We start from the raw sequence: 14,715 nt of genomic DNA on the forward strand, positions 1-14,715 counted from the left end.
TCCCTTTTGAAAAGGGGTAAATATGTGTCCATTTATCATAGTCAATATAAAAAATACACATTAAAAAATAATTTAAAAAAAAGAATTTTAGGCCAACCTTAATTGGATTCTGGTTTGAACCACTAAATGTAAAAAGATATTTGGAAAATTTTGAAACCAATTATAGATAATATTAAAGAACTCATGTTAATTTTTTAGGCATAAAAATATTATGGAGGAATAGAAGGGCACTTCCTCAACCTGATAAAGAACATCTATAGAAAAACCTACAGCTAACATCATTATGTGGGAGAAACTCAAAATTTTCCCACTAAGGTCATGAACGAAACAAAGATGTTCCCTCTTCTTTTCAACATTGTACAAGAAGTCCTAGCTGATGCAATAAGACAAGAAAATGAAAAACAACACAGATTGGGATAGAAGAAATAAAACTGTCTTTTTTTACAGACAACGTAGTTGTCTATGTAGAAAATCTGAAAAAGTCAACAACAACAAAAAACCTCCTGGAACAAATAAGCTATTATAGCAGGGTTGCAGGATATAAGATTAACATACAAAAGTCTATTGCTTTTCTACACATCAGCAATGAACAAGTGGAACTTGAAATTAAAAACATATTACCTATGTCAACTATACTTAAATAAAAACTATTTTGAAAACCACATCATTTACATTAGCACCCCCAAAATAAAACACTTAGGTATAAATCCAAAAAACATGTACAAGAGCTATACATGAGGAAAACTACAAGACTCTAATGGAAGAAATCAAAGAACTAAATAAATAGATGTCTGTGGATAAAAAGACTCAAAATTGTCAAGATGCTCATTTTTCCGCAGTTTGAATCTCGGTGAGATGAAGGAGTAGGCGGTGGGATCTCACTGGCTGTCTGACTAGTTCTTCCTCAGCTTTGCTTGTTTGAGCTTCAGCAGAATTCGAAATGGCTGGCGGTAAGGCTGGGAAGGACTCTGGAAAGGCCACGACAAAGGCGGTTTCCCTGCTCACAGAAAGCCGGCTTGCAGTTCCCGGTGGGCCGCGTTCGTCGACACCTGAAACTAGGACAACCAGTTATGGATGTGTGCGCGCGACTGCTGCTGTGTACAGTGCAGCTTCCTAGAGTAGAGGAACCGCAGAAGTACTTGAATTGGCAGGAAATGCATCAAAAGACTTAAAGGTAAAGCGTATTACTCCTCCTCACTTGCAGCTTGCTATTGGTGGAGATCAAGAATTGGGCTTTCATCAAGGCTGCAGTTGCTGGTGGTGGTGTCATTCCACACATCCACAAATCTCTGATTGGGAAGAAAGGACAAAGGGAGACTGTTTCAAGGATGCCTGGATTCTTTATTATCTTGGGACTCTAAATACTCTTAATAGCTGTCCAGCGTTGGCGATTTCCGGGGACTGTATCACTGTGAAAAACACAATTTTGCCTTTTTGTAATTCTATTTGAGCAAGTTGAAAGTTTAATTAGCTTTCCAACCAACCAAATTTCTGCGTTTGAGTCTTAACCATATTTAAGTGTTATTGTGGCTTCAAAGAAGCTATTGATTCTGAAGTAGTAGGTTTTGATTGAGTTGACTTTTTAAAAAACTGTTTGGATTTTAATTGTGATGCAGAAGTTATAGTAACAAACATTTGGTTTTGTACAGACATTATTTCCACTCCAGTGGATAAGCTCAATAAAACGTCATATCAAAAAAAAAAATACCCATTTTTCTCAACTTGGTCTATAGATTCAATCCCAATCCCAATCAAAGTCCCAGCAGATTATTTTGTGGATATTAACAAACTGATTCTAAAGTGTACTGGGAATGGCAAAATTCCCAGGATGGCGAGAATTGAAACTACCTGACTTCAAGGTTTAAGATAAAGACATATTAATCAAGAATAGACAAATTGATCAATGGTACAGAATAAATAGTCTAAAAATGGACCCACATAAATATAGTCAACAGATCTTTGACAAAGTGGCAAAGACAATACAATGCAGGGAAAAAGTCATTTCATTGAACCGTGCTGGAACAATCAGAAATATGTACGTAAACACAGACCTTATGCCCCTCACCAATTAACTTGACATGGATCACAGATCTCAATGTAAAATGCAAAACTATAAAACTAGAAGCTAACACAGGAGAAAATCTAAATGACCTTGGGTATGGCAATGACTTTTTAGATATAACATCAAAATCACAATCATAGCCTTATAATTGAGAAGTTGATCCTCATTAAAATTAAAAACTTCTGCTCTGCAAAAGACTCTGTCAAGAGAATAAGAAGACGAACCGCAGACTTGGGAGAAAACATTTGCAAAAGAGATGAAGGACTGCTATCCAAACCAAAGCATTCTTAAGACTCAACAATACGAAAATGAACAATCTGGTTTTTAAAACGAGGAAAAGATCTTAACGACACTAAAGAAGATATGTAGATGGCAAGTAAGCATATGAAAAGGTGTTCGACATCATATAATCATTAGGTGATTGCAAGTTAAAACAACAAGATACCACTACACACTTCCATATAAGACTGGCCAAAACCCCGAACACTGACAACAACAAATGCTGTCACGGATGCGGAACAACAGGAACCACGTCTCCCTCGCTGCTGGTGAGAATGCAGAATGGTACAGCCCCTTTGGAAGATGAGTTGGCAGTTTCTTACAAAACTGAACATATTCTCGTCATACCGTCCAGCAGAGCTCTTTGGTATTTACCCAAGTTAGGTGAAAAGTTATGTCCACACAAAAGCATGCACATAGATATTTATAGTAGCTTTATTCATAATTGCCCAGACTTAGAAACAACCAAGAGCTACTGTCCTTTAGTAGGTGCATGGATGAATACAGTGAGGTACATCTAGACGATGGACTCTTATTCAACACTAAAAAGAAATGAACTATCAATCCATGAGACTATAGGGAGAGATCCTAATACATATTATAAAGTGAATAAAACCTAATCTAAAAAGGCCACATACCTTATAATTGCAACTATATGATGCTCTGGAAAAGACAAAACTATGAAGATAATGAAAATATTAGTGGTTGCCAAAGGTTGGGGGGTTAGACAAAAAGGCTGAGCACACGGGATTTTTAGGGCAGAGAAACTATTTTGCATGATGGTATAATGGTGGATAGATGTCATTATACACTTATCAAAACAATAGAACGCACAACACCAAAAGTGAATTATAATGTAAAGTACGAGTCTGGGGTGATCACGATGAGTCATGTAGGATCATCAGTTGTCACAAATGTACCACTCTCGTGACAGGTGTTCATAATGGAGGAGTGTGTGTGTATATGTGTGTATATGTGTGTGGGGCAAGGGATATATGGGAAATCGCTGCACTTCCCACTCAATTTTGCTGGAAATCTAAAACTGCCCTAAAAAAATAAAGTCCACTTTTAAAGAAATGATATTATGGTTATGTAAGGAATTGTGTCTATAGTTTAAAGAAGTATTGAGGGATGAAATGCCATGATGTCTGTAATTTACTTTAAAATCACGTCAGAACAAGAAATGAAGCAAATACAGGAAAATGCTAACAATTGTTAAATCTCAAGTATGGATGTGTGGAGATTCATGCTACTATTCTCCATTTCTGTATTTTTGAAATTTTTCATAATAACAATTTTAAAGAACTTCCAGCCATGAAAGCTATGAGTTTGGGCAATCTCAAGTAGAACCGTGCATATTTGTCCCCTAAAATCTGGGCCTGGATTACTCGAAAAGTTATAAACCTATTGGGTTGTTATCATCCCAGTGAAAGCCTGTGATAGCACACACTAGGACTGTGCAGATCTGGAAGCTGGCCAGGGCTCTACCTGCCCCTGTGCATGTGTGGGACTGGGCTAGGGTTAAGTTTGCAGTCGGCAGGATGAGGCAGCCACTGACCAGCAGGCATTTTGGGCTTTCTCAGTCAAGCTGGAGGCAGTCAAGTGCAGTACACTTTCCACTATTTAACTTTCATGCTTTTCGTAATTGTATAGACGGACTAAAAACAACGGTTTTTCAGTAACCCGCATAGGAATGACCCCCCCCATTTTATTTATCAATTAAATGTTTTAGTTTCCACTAACTGCATTTGGCATGGTTATCCAATTCTCTGAGCAGCAAATACCATTTAATCAAAATAATATTTTAAAATATGTATTTTCTGGTACTAATGCTTCCCCCTTTTCTTCAAGAGGAATCCTTTGGCCTTGGGGAGTTTTAAGGATCTTATAAATGCATTTAGCATCTAACATCCAAACTAGGATTTTATTTTTTTGAAAAGATTTTATTTAACTATTTATTTTAGAGTGAGAGAGCATAGCGCACAAGTGCAGGGAGCAGGGGATGGGGGAGGGGTTGGAGCAGAGGGGGAAGGAGAGGTGGAGGGAAAGGGACAAACAGATGCCATGCTGAGCAAAGAGTGGGTCACAGGGCTCATTCCCAAGACCAAGAGATCATGACCTGAGCCGAAACTGACTGAGTCACCCAGGTGCCCCCAAACTAGGATTTTAAATCAAGAAGTGCTTTAGGGAAAAAAGTTTTGTAAGTCCTTCTTTCCCTACCCTTTAGAGAGAATGGCAGTCCTGGTGGACATGAGGGTGACCCCAGCCTTTTAGGTCACAGAGTCCTATTCAATCAGGAAGAGAAAAGGGGCTTAGGAGGGAGAAGCCAGTGTTGGGTGTGTCCTAAACACTACCTCTGGGCTTGCATAGCGTGTCAGATGAATGGAGAGAAACTGGGGGCACCACTTCTGCCCACGTCTCATTTGGGACCCTGGGAAGAGATGACCCCATAAGCTCCCCACACCAACCTACCATGGGAAGCCACATCAGAGAATACTCAGAAGCCCAGTGTGATCTGACAGAAGGAGTTTTGGTCTTACGTGATTTCGAAGATACTCCCCAGTCCCCATGTGCCCTCTCAGGGTACAACGAAGCTGAATTGAGAGGCACTGGGCCTCCTGAGAGCCCCCTGGTGAAGGTGAGGTTGTACCTGAGCAGAGGAGAGTGGGAGAGACACTCAGAAGACTGTGTGGTGCCAACAGGAGCAACAGTGGGCTAAGTCAGCCTGAGAGGGACCAGTCTGTGAGTGACAGCAGCAACACCAGTAGGACACCCAGACCCAGTGGTCACCATCCATCCACACAGCAATCCCAGCCTGCTGCCCCATGGCTGAGACTGGCCCTCACATCTATCCAACCATCCCACCCTCTTTCTGATATCACAGGGTCCTGTAATATACAGCCCTCTCCCTTATATTTACACATTACCTCAGAAAGTGGAGCACTTCCCCCGAAGACCTAGAAAGACTGTGTCAGTGACTGCATTTAACCAAGTGCACTGGACTTTGTAAACATGGCTGCTCCTGTCCCTTACTCCTGTTACCTGACAGGGCAGGCTCTCCTGACAAAAATGCAAGAACTAGATTTCCTTTGCTCATGTGAACGCAATGTGAGAAGATCCAAATCATGCCAGAGTTTTTTCTGTGGCCTATCCTTCCCCCAAGATGCTCACAACAAGAGTCTCATGATCTGTGGCCTATCCTTCCCCCAAGAAGTTTTTTCTGTGGCCTATCCTTCCCCCAAGATGCTCACAACAAGAGTCTCATGATCTGTGGCCTATCCTTCCCCCAAGAAGATTTTTCTGAGGCCTATCCTCCCCCCAAGATGCTCACAACAAGAGTCTCATGATCAAAGAAATCTGGGAACAACTCTATCTTGAATGTCCCTCCTGGAGCCGTACAACGCGCTTTGACGTATTGAGGGTTCTGAAGGTTTCGCAGTGTAAAGCCTGTTGAATCTTTGCTGATCTCAACGCCATGCTTGGCCCCCACTCCTTCCTTTGGATAACCTCCGTAACACAGGGGAAACTTCTTCAGTAGAAAAGGTTTGCTGTGCTCACCTATGGGAAACCACATATAGTCTCCAACAGGCCCGGGGTGGGTGGGAGGTATTTTTACTTACCTCCTTGCAGAAGAAATGAAGCATCCCCTAACTGGGTGGTGTCAGTTCCCAGATGGCTCAGGCACATGAGCACTTTCCAGCATTTCCAGCCCCTTGTTGACAGCACATTTGTGTGATTAGGGTCAGGTATGTCCTGCATGCGGAATTTAACTCTAGCTGATGCATGGTTTTCATTTTGCTGCCAGAGACAAGCTGTTAAAATACAAACACATATTTTTGGTTTTCCCTCACAAACCATTGACTGAAGTGGAAAGAACACTGGACTAAGTGAGGAATGTAAAAAAACCTGGGTTTGAAGCTCTGCCCATGCATTATGGACTACCAGTCCCAGTTCAAGTATCAACAAAACCATCAAAGTCAAATGGAAGCAGACTCGCACCCTTCACTGAAAACCCTCCCAGAAGAGGATGTGGGCATCTCCAATTCCTCAGGCAGCCCTGCATATCACTCCCATAGCCTCCTTGCCATCTTAGCCCTCCCTGTGTTTATTCCTCAGACCAAAACTTAAGCAGTCCTGGATTGTACCTGGTGTTTCTGGGGGCTCATAAAATCCCATGTCCCAACTCCTATCTCCTTCCCCTTGGCCAGTTATAGATTTAGGGCTTTTTCCCTCTCCCTTGCTGTGGCCTGAGAACTTCAATTGAACCACAAGGCTGAGACCAGACAGTCTGTAGGCTTGGACATCCCATAGAGCCTTAGTTTCATCCCATAATGACATTAATAAAAGATACCTGTTTTGTCTGCCTTGCAGGGCTGTTAAAAGATCAAAGGAATAAAAATCTACCTAAGTCTGATGTTCACTGGAAAACCCAATGAAATGTTCCTTGTTATTATCTATTTTTTATATAATTTAATTTTTGATGCTACACAGTATCTTTAGTGACTCTCCAAACAGCCAGTTGTTGTTTTCTCATCTAAGAAAGCAAAAGGTTTAGTGAAATATTTTCCTACTCAAAGAAATCTTAAATATGGAAGGAGGGGGTCAGTGTCCTCAGATACATACCATGAAACACCCCTGTGAAGAGGATGCTCGCCCTGTACAGACAGGTGCCTCCTAGACCATGTTCCTACTCTACTTGTTAGCTAGAGATTCAGTTCCTGTTCATTTGGGAACTGCTGACGTTGAATTTTCATACTGGCTTCGATTTTCTGTTGGCCTTCATTACTTCCTTCCTCCCTCCCTGGCTTCCAAACTTTTGTGATGTTGAAACCTTTGGCACACAGGGCTGCCGACATACCTTTTGTACACCAAGCTGTTGTGCTCTACTTTTAGAAGTAAACACAGTCACATGTTGTTTTAAGAAGCTTCTGGAAACCTCTGGGGGAATAGATTCTGTCCAGCTCTGATAGATTTTGAACAGAAAATTTCCGGTTCTTTCAACTTCCCCACGTATTAGCAGAATAGCTGCTCCAGGTCTGAGTATCAACAAAACCATCGAAAGCAAATGCGAGCCAAGCCTTGGACCCTTCACCATTTTCTTAGCACAGAACATGGGCTCAGATTTTCTGAACCAATCACATTTCTGGCAGCATCATCAAAACTCTCAACCTAAAATCATCTTGGGGAAGCTGGAGTAAGGGCAAAATCCCTGGAGAATACTATGAAAGCACTGAAGATGAAGGGGATACATTTTAATACCCCCAACAAACCTCTCCCAGATTAGTTCTGAGCCAAATGAATCATGGCTACATTGGATTTCTAGCCAAATTGGTTTCCCCACTCCAGTGTTGCAGTCTTCAGGGAGACATTGACCAACAGGAATGTTTCCAGGGATGAGGGCCAAGGTAGCTCTTTACCCTGTTGGCAAGTGAGGGGGCTCCCTAAGGCAATCAGAGCCTGAACCTGATTGGAAAACTCCATAACCCCCGATATTTGATTATCTTCCTGTCCCTGTGTAATTGTAAGATTAGATTCTATTTGGCAAAGAACGTCATCTAATCCACCTTGGAATCTCCATTTGTAAAACACTGGCAATCACAAATCCTCACTTCCCTCCTTTCCAAAAGGTGAGATTTCAAATCCTTATCAACTCTCATGTGTGGGAAGTGCTCAGGAACATTTTCTGTTTACAACCATACTCTGGTAAAGCCTCACTACAATCCCACAAGGATAATCTGGGCAAGTACTACCAGTCACATTTTATGGTTAAACAAACTAAGGGTTGGAGAGTTTGAAGGGGTTCCCCATTGGTCCTATTGTTGGTAATGACAGAGCTACCAAGTTCTTTCTTTTCATTTAGCAGCTTTTAAATCTAGGCCTTTTGTCTGGCTTCGAAAGATTGCCTAGAAAAGTCTGTGCATTTTTCTAGAAAGGTTATTTATAGCTGTCATGGGATTTCCAAAGAGATGCAAGATTCAAAAATGGTTAAGAATACACTGACTGTTTTGTTTGACATGGAGAAGGTGTTCAACATTTGCATGCTGAATTGAATTTGAGGTTAATTGATGTTGGGAAGATGGGACACAGAGGGATAGCACTCTTACTTACAGAAGAGTGCCCTGTAGGGAAGGACTCATGAGTTGCCACAGCTGAGCTCCTTGTCATGGTAATTCAGAGAACTATGAAGAAGTTGGGGAGTAGGCCAGGACAATTTCCTGACAGATATATAGCCCAGAACCCTGGACCAACCCAGCTCACTTGGGGAGGACATATTCCTAAAGAAGTTTATAGTGAGAACACTGTTGAAAGAGAGAGGAATTGCCAACCCTTCCACTGGAGTTGGAGTGTGGTGGCCAGTTGAGGGGTTCTTGGGTCTTCTAGGACTCCCCTAGCAGCAAAGGAATGAAACCTGCCTGAGGGGAGTCTTGCCATCAGCTGGCCCAAGGCTCATTACAGAGTGAGACAAGGGCAGAGTTGAGATTCCCAACCTCATGCAGAGAAGATAAATGAATATGGGGCTTTGGCAAAGAGCTGAAACAAATATGGAGATCAAGGAGGATCACTGTCAAGCCAGTTGTCATCTTGGCAACTGGACCAGCTTTAACTCTACATATTTGGGCATCTTAAAGGACTAGACATGTACGATGGTTGGACATCTATTCAGAGACATGAAGTAAAATCAGGACATTTATCCTGACAACAGAATATTATTCCCCTCCTTGGCTAGCAGTACACATGCTGTTAGAATGTGTAAAATCTGATGAACTTGGGCAGTGGGAAACAAACACAAGAACCCTTCCAGTTTGGGCTGTTTTGGTCTTTGTGTTTCACAGGATGTATTTAGAGGAGAGATTTCCGTGACTACTGAGACACAGAGAAACTTGGTGCCCACAGAAGAATGAAGGGAAACAAGAGCCTGCGTGTGTGTCCCATGGTAAACAATGAGGCCGGAAGCATCCATCTGGAAGGCAGTCAAAACAAACAATTGCCCAATGAAATGCTGGGGTCCCTGTGTTCTCAAAGTGAGCGGCTCCTTAACAAAACTTTGCTGGATAACAGATATGAAAGGATGGTTAAGGAGTTGTACGGGGAAAAGTTGGGAGCAAAGTTTTTTAGCAGCCAAATAAAACGTGTTTGTGCAGGAGACACAGAGAGAGGTAGAGAGGGAGAGAGAAGAGCAGAGAAACTCCGATTCAGTGGTTGGAAATGCTCTACAATTAAAATTCAGCCCACAATTCATCTCAGTCTCTTTCAGTGGAGTCCTGGCACTACGCTTGGGTTGTGGCAGCTCCTTGAGGGATCTGGAGTATAATAGCCTGGGAAGAAATATATGATATCTCTCAGGATCCTTGAATTCTTCGTAATCATGTTACAATGAGGGGGGGGGAGGTTCAAGCAGCAGTGCAGGCATTATTTTAATTCACCTAGTGGAAAATTACTGAAGCATATTTCATATAATTAGGGTCAAGAATGGATTTGGCATCATTTGAGGCAAATGCCCCAAACACAAAGCCGATTCAGCTGGCATGGTTTCTAGCTTAGAGAACAGCAAGTCTGGCAACAATTAACCAGGCAAGAGGAAATAGTAGAGAGACCACTGTTTGGCCACCCTCTGCACAGATCAGGGCAAAGAATTATGGAACTCCAGCAATTAGCAGTATAAGGGGCCCACTGGAACACAGCAACATGTTGTGAGTAATGGCTTGTGCCTGGAACATCTCAGGAAGTTTTATGAATGTTAATTTAGTTGTGCAATAGTCCAGGAAAGTAAGTGGTCCTTGTTTTACAAACACTAGGCTTGCTGGGAGCTGGGCCTCCCTGAGACTCACAGGTGTTCTGGGGTGAATTGACCCAGACCCTAGTGCTAATAGATTAAAAAGAGGAGGAAGAAGAAAAAAAGTAAACCGATATTGTTAACAACGCAGCTGATGAACAAAAACTAGATTTGGAACAGAACCATGATGCTCAACACAGATGCTTCCATTCAGGACCCAAAAAAAGTTGTCAGCTTAAAGCTGTCAGCTGTGCTCAAGAAAGGATGGCAATGAAATCCCCAAACCAGCCTCATGGCCATAAATGTCCAGTGAGCCTGGCTGTCAGAGTGTGGAGGTCTGGTGTTCAAGTGTGGTAACATCTTGGTTTGCTGGTGGATGTTATGAAGTCAGAACCAAAAGGCGCCCATGGAATCATTGTGATTGCTTCCCTTCCCTCTTAGGCTACTTCCAGCAGATGCCTTGGGGATAAGACCAGTAGGCTTGTCTCTGGGCAGATTTCAAGGGGAGTATTGGGAAGCAAAGTACCAACTATTATATACAGCAGAGCACATAAATCAGTAGATAGAAAAGGTAAGCCTCACAGAAGGTGACATAATGTAGGAGAGATCCAAATAACGGTGGCTTGAACAAGATGGAAGCTACTTCCCTCTCCTGTAACAACCTGGACATCAAGAGTCCGGGGCATGTCTGATGGCTTATGATGTAGGGACCCAGTCTCCTTCAAACTTGTTCTCTGCTGTCCCTAAGGTATTCCCCTCATCTACATGGTTCAAGATGACTCATCACGACCATGTGCCCGTTCCAGCAGCAAAGGAGAAAAGTAGGGCACTCCTCTACCCAACAGGAGAACAGTCTGGATGTTCTGTATAACCCTTCCCTTTGGTCTGGAGACAGTCATGTGTCCATATCTACCTGCAAGGGAGACTGGAAATGTAATTTATTTTTGGGTAGCCATGCACCCAGCCAAGAATTGTATTTCTTCGGAAGCAGGAGAGAGGCAGTCTGAAGGCATAAGGGGAGATGGCAGTCAAATCTTTGGCTCCCTGTTAGAAGTCTTCCATTCCATGCTCCTTTATTAGCTATCCCTCCTGGTCCTCCTCTAACCCCAGCACTTCTTTCCCTGTGCCCCACACAGTACCTCAGCTTCCTCTTTGTCATATCAATTTCCTCCCGGGCTCCATGGTCCCAAACAGAACTCTCTTTTGTCCTCCTCTTTTTATATTCTCTTCTTCACACAAAGAGGAGAAGCTTAAAAATAAGGAAAGACAAAGTCCCATCTTTCATGAAATCTGGCAAAGATTTTTTTCTAGATGTAACTCTATGTATTAACTTGACCACTTTAAACAATCACCTCTCTAAATACAGTGGAGGCCTTCCATAGATAGGAAGTGGCTCTAACATTGTTTGTACTCCATAGGCTCAACAACACTGAATAAATTTCAAACACACGAATCAAGGACACGAAATACATTTCAAACACACTTCTGTCTTTGTTCTGGTTGGTGATGACATGGGTGGACACATGTGAGAGACAGAATAGCAAATGGACAACAGCCTGACCATGTATGACAATAGGATTCTGACTCACACAAGAAGCCCAAGGAGCCAAACCACAGTGTCTACAGCAATTGGCCCAGAACAGAGTCAGGATTTGGTCAATAGCGGCCAGCTTCCCTTGGTTTTTGTTTGTTTGTTTGTTTGTTTTGTTTTGTTTTGTTTTGTTTGCCACCACTGACCCTACAGCCTGCTTCTAATTCTAGGCCAACTAGAGGAAGCCTAATACCAACTACGCTCCCCTAACCAATTACATGGGATGCCCTGCTTCTAGTTTATGGGCCTCTGGCTCACCCATGTCCCCTCCTCCAGCCTCTAATCAGAGGACTCCTGAGGCCATCACTTTTTTTCCCTGTAGAGCTTTCCCACCCTTCTGCCTTGGAATCCCTACCAAAGGCAATTGCTAACTCCCTTGCTAGGGCAAGTTCTGAATAAATAGCTTCTGCTTGTTCCCACTTGTTTATTTTACTTTATTCATTTATTTTCACACTTGCAAAAAACTCACTAAAAACTGAGCTGAACATTAAAACCAGTGTTCTTTATGTTGTTTACTCTGTAAATCTTACCCACCAAAATTTTTTAAACATTAACTTTGCTCAAACTTTTGAATAAAGAAAAGACGGATGATATTAGGAGGAGTGAAGGAAAAGTAAAGAACATGGTAAAACAAGGTAAGTACCATCAGTTTCACTGGGCAATATAAGAACCAAGAACTTCTCATTGGCAGTTCATTTGAAATGCCTCAGGCAGACCTAGGAATAGTTAGTTCTTTCTATGAAAAGACCATGATCACCATGCTAAAAAGGGAGATTGAAAGAGAAGATCGTGAGAAGTTGCACTTCCCGAGTTTCTGGGACCCTGTTCACTCCCTAGAGTATGCATGCAGATTAGGGGAAATAAGACCCAGACCAAGGCACCGCTTGCTCTAAGTATTAAAACTTTATTAACTAACCTATACAGGCACCATGTTTTTTCTCCATGCCTCTGTTCTAGTGACATGCCTCTCTGTAATGGTCTATTTCATCTTAGTGTCTCCTTGCCCCCTTGGGAGACCCACTAAAGATTGGTGGGATTGTATTCCATCCTGGTCCCCAGAAGCTCTCAAGATTACCATGAGGAAATTTCCTCAGTTCTTTCCCATGGGGCAGGGGAGCCCATGATGCCAATTAAACCCAGACAATCCGAAAACAAGTCTCCCTTACCAACAAACTGATGTTGATTCTTTTATATTTTGAAGAATTTAATTCAGGGAGGTTCTAGGAACAAAATGGACTTTTCCCCCAGTGTTTTGGGCTGACTTTTTGACACAAGTTGTGATATTCCAGGAAATCAAATATAAAGAGTTGAGAGTGAGGCTTAGAATTAAGGTTGAGGCATGGCTAAAAGTCGAAGAATCAACAGTATTGTTTGTGACAGGAACACTGGGCTGTGCTTCCAGATTCCAGAGCTGAATTGCAAATGTGGAGGATAAACCCTTCTATTTGTACTCCAGCCAGACTGAGGTCTGCCAGGGTCATGCAGGTATGGATGACTTGACACTCAGCAAAGATCCCAGGGGCCTCACAGCTATCACCAGGGACACACAGGGATGATGGATGAAGGGAAAGATGGCTATTCACAGATGGTGGGGACGAGACTCAACTCACTGATGTTCATGGAGTTGCAAAGTCGAAGACAGGACATTACATATGAATGCCAGGGTGCCTGGGTGGCTCATTCATTAAGCATCTGCCTTTGGCTAGGGACATGATCCCAGGGTCCTAGGATCGAGCCCCTCATCGGGCTCCCTGCTCAGTAGAGAGCCTGCTTCTCCCTCTCCCACTTCCCCTGCTTGTGTTCCCTTTCTCGCTGTGTCTCTCTCTGTCAAATAAATAAATAAAATCTTTAAAAAAAATAAAGTAAATACGAATGCTAGGATCGAACTAACTATCCCCCAGTCTGCTGTGGAGCACAGGCTTCTCACCTTCCAAGAGGACAGTACTTATTGGGTATCACCAAGTCCTTCCTTGTTTTCCTAATTCATCCTAGCGGCTCTCAGAGGGGTACTAAGATTTTCCCCATTTAAAACTGTCTGCAGATGTCCTCCTGGCACCAAATGTGGTATCAATGTCACCCCAATCATCACCTCTTAGCTGACAATGTCTTGGCATGCTCCCATATCACCCCTGCCCAGGACATTCTTAGACTCTTACCATTGAGGCCCTGAACCCCTCTCGCCTAGCAGCCACCATGTTGCTCACATGCATCCCCTCCTTTCCCATTCCCCCTGCCCTTCCCTGCTCAGGTCTCTGCAGCCCAGCTGGACTCTTGCCCTGACTGCTGAGCCATGTGCCCAAGCCTCTGTCCTTTCCTGCCGCCATCTGCCCCCCATCGCCTTCCAGACTTGACCACATCCCCAGCCTGACTCCACATCAAGCCCTCTTCCCCCCACCCCATCCTCAACCTCACTTCCCTGACAGCCCTGTAGGTACCCTCTTGTCCAGCGTTACATGCCCTGGCTGATGCTGCCTCTTTCTCCCTTTCTAAAAAAAACATTTTTGGGGGCACCTGGATGGCTCAGTAGGTTAAGCCTCTGCCTTCAGCTCAGGTCATGATCCCAGGGTCCTGAGATGGAGCCCTGCATCAGGTTCTGTGCTCGGCAGGGAGCCTGCCCTCCCCCCACCCCCACAACCTACCTCTCTGCCTACTTGTGATCTCTCTCTGTCAAATAAATAAATAAAATCTTTAAACAAATTTTTTTCATTATGAGTTATAACATTAAAAATCCCATTTAGTTTGAGAACAGCAACAAGAGAACTTCACTCCACCCCTCCCAACCACCTCCCACAGTGTGAAAAGACATATAATCTACAAAAGCTCATCAGAGAACTAAGGTCACAAGGAAACCAGGTGAACTAGATTCCAAAGACGAGAGGGAGATAAGGGACACAGGAACTGTTTCACCTTCAAGCATGGACAGGTGAGGTTATTATGGGCCACTATGAAACACAGCATAAATATAGAAAAATAAAACATACCTGTAGAGCTCCATGAATTATTGGAGAG

At 43.0% G+C, this 14,715-nt stretch overlaps 1 pseudogene; it reads left to right on the top strand.

The window, feature by feature from the left end:
* The first annotated feature begins 909 nt into the window (after positions 1-909).
* On the top strand, positions 910-1,361 carry LOC116869632 (annotated as a pseudogene).
* The last annotated feature ends 13,354 nt before the right edge of the window (positions 1,362-14,715 follow it).

Source organism: Lontra canadensis, unplaced genomic scaffold (genome assembly GCF_010015895.1).
Source record: "Lontra canadensis isolate GAN:19392208 unplaced genomic scaffold, GSC_riverotter_1.0 scaffold20, whole genome shotgun sequence".
Taxonomy (NCBI): Eukaryota; Metazoa; Chordata; class Mammalia; order Carnivora; family Mustelidae; genus Lontra; species Lontra canadensis.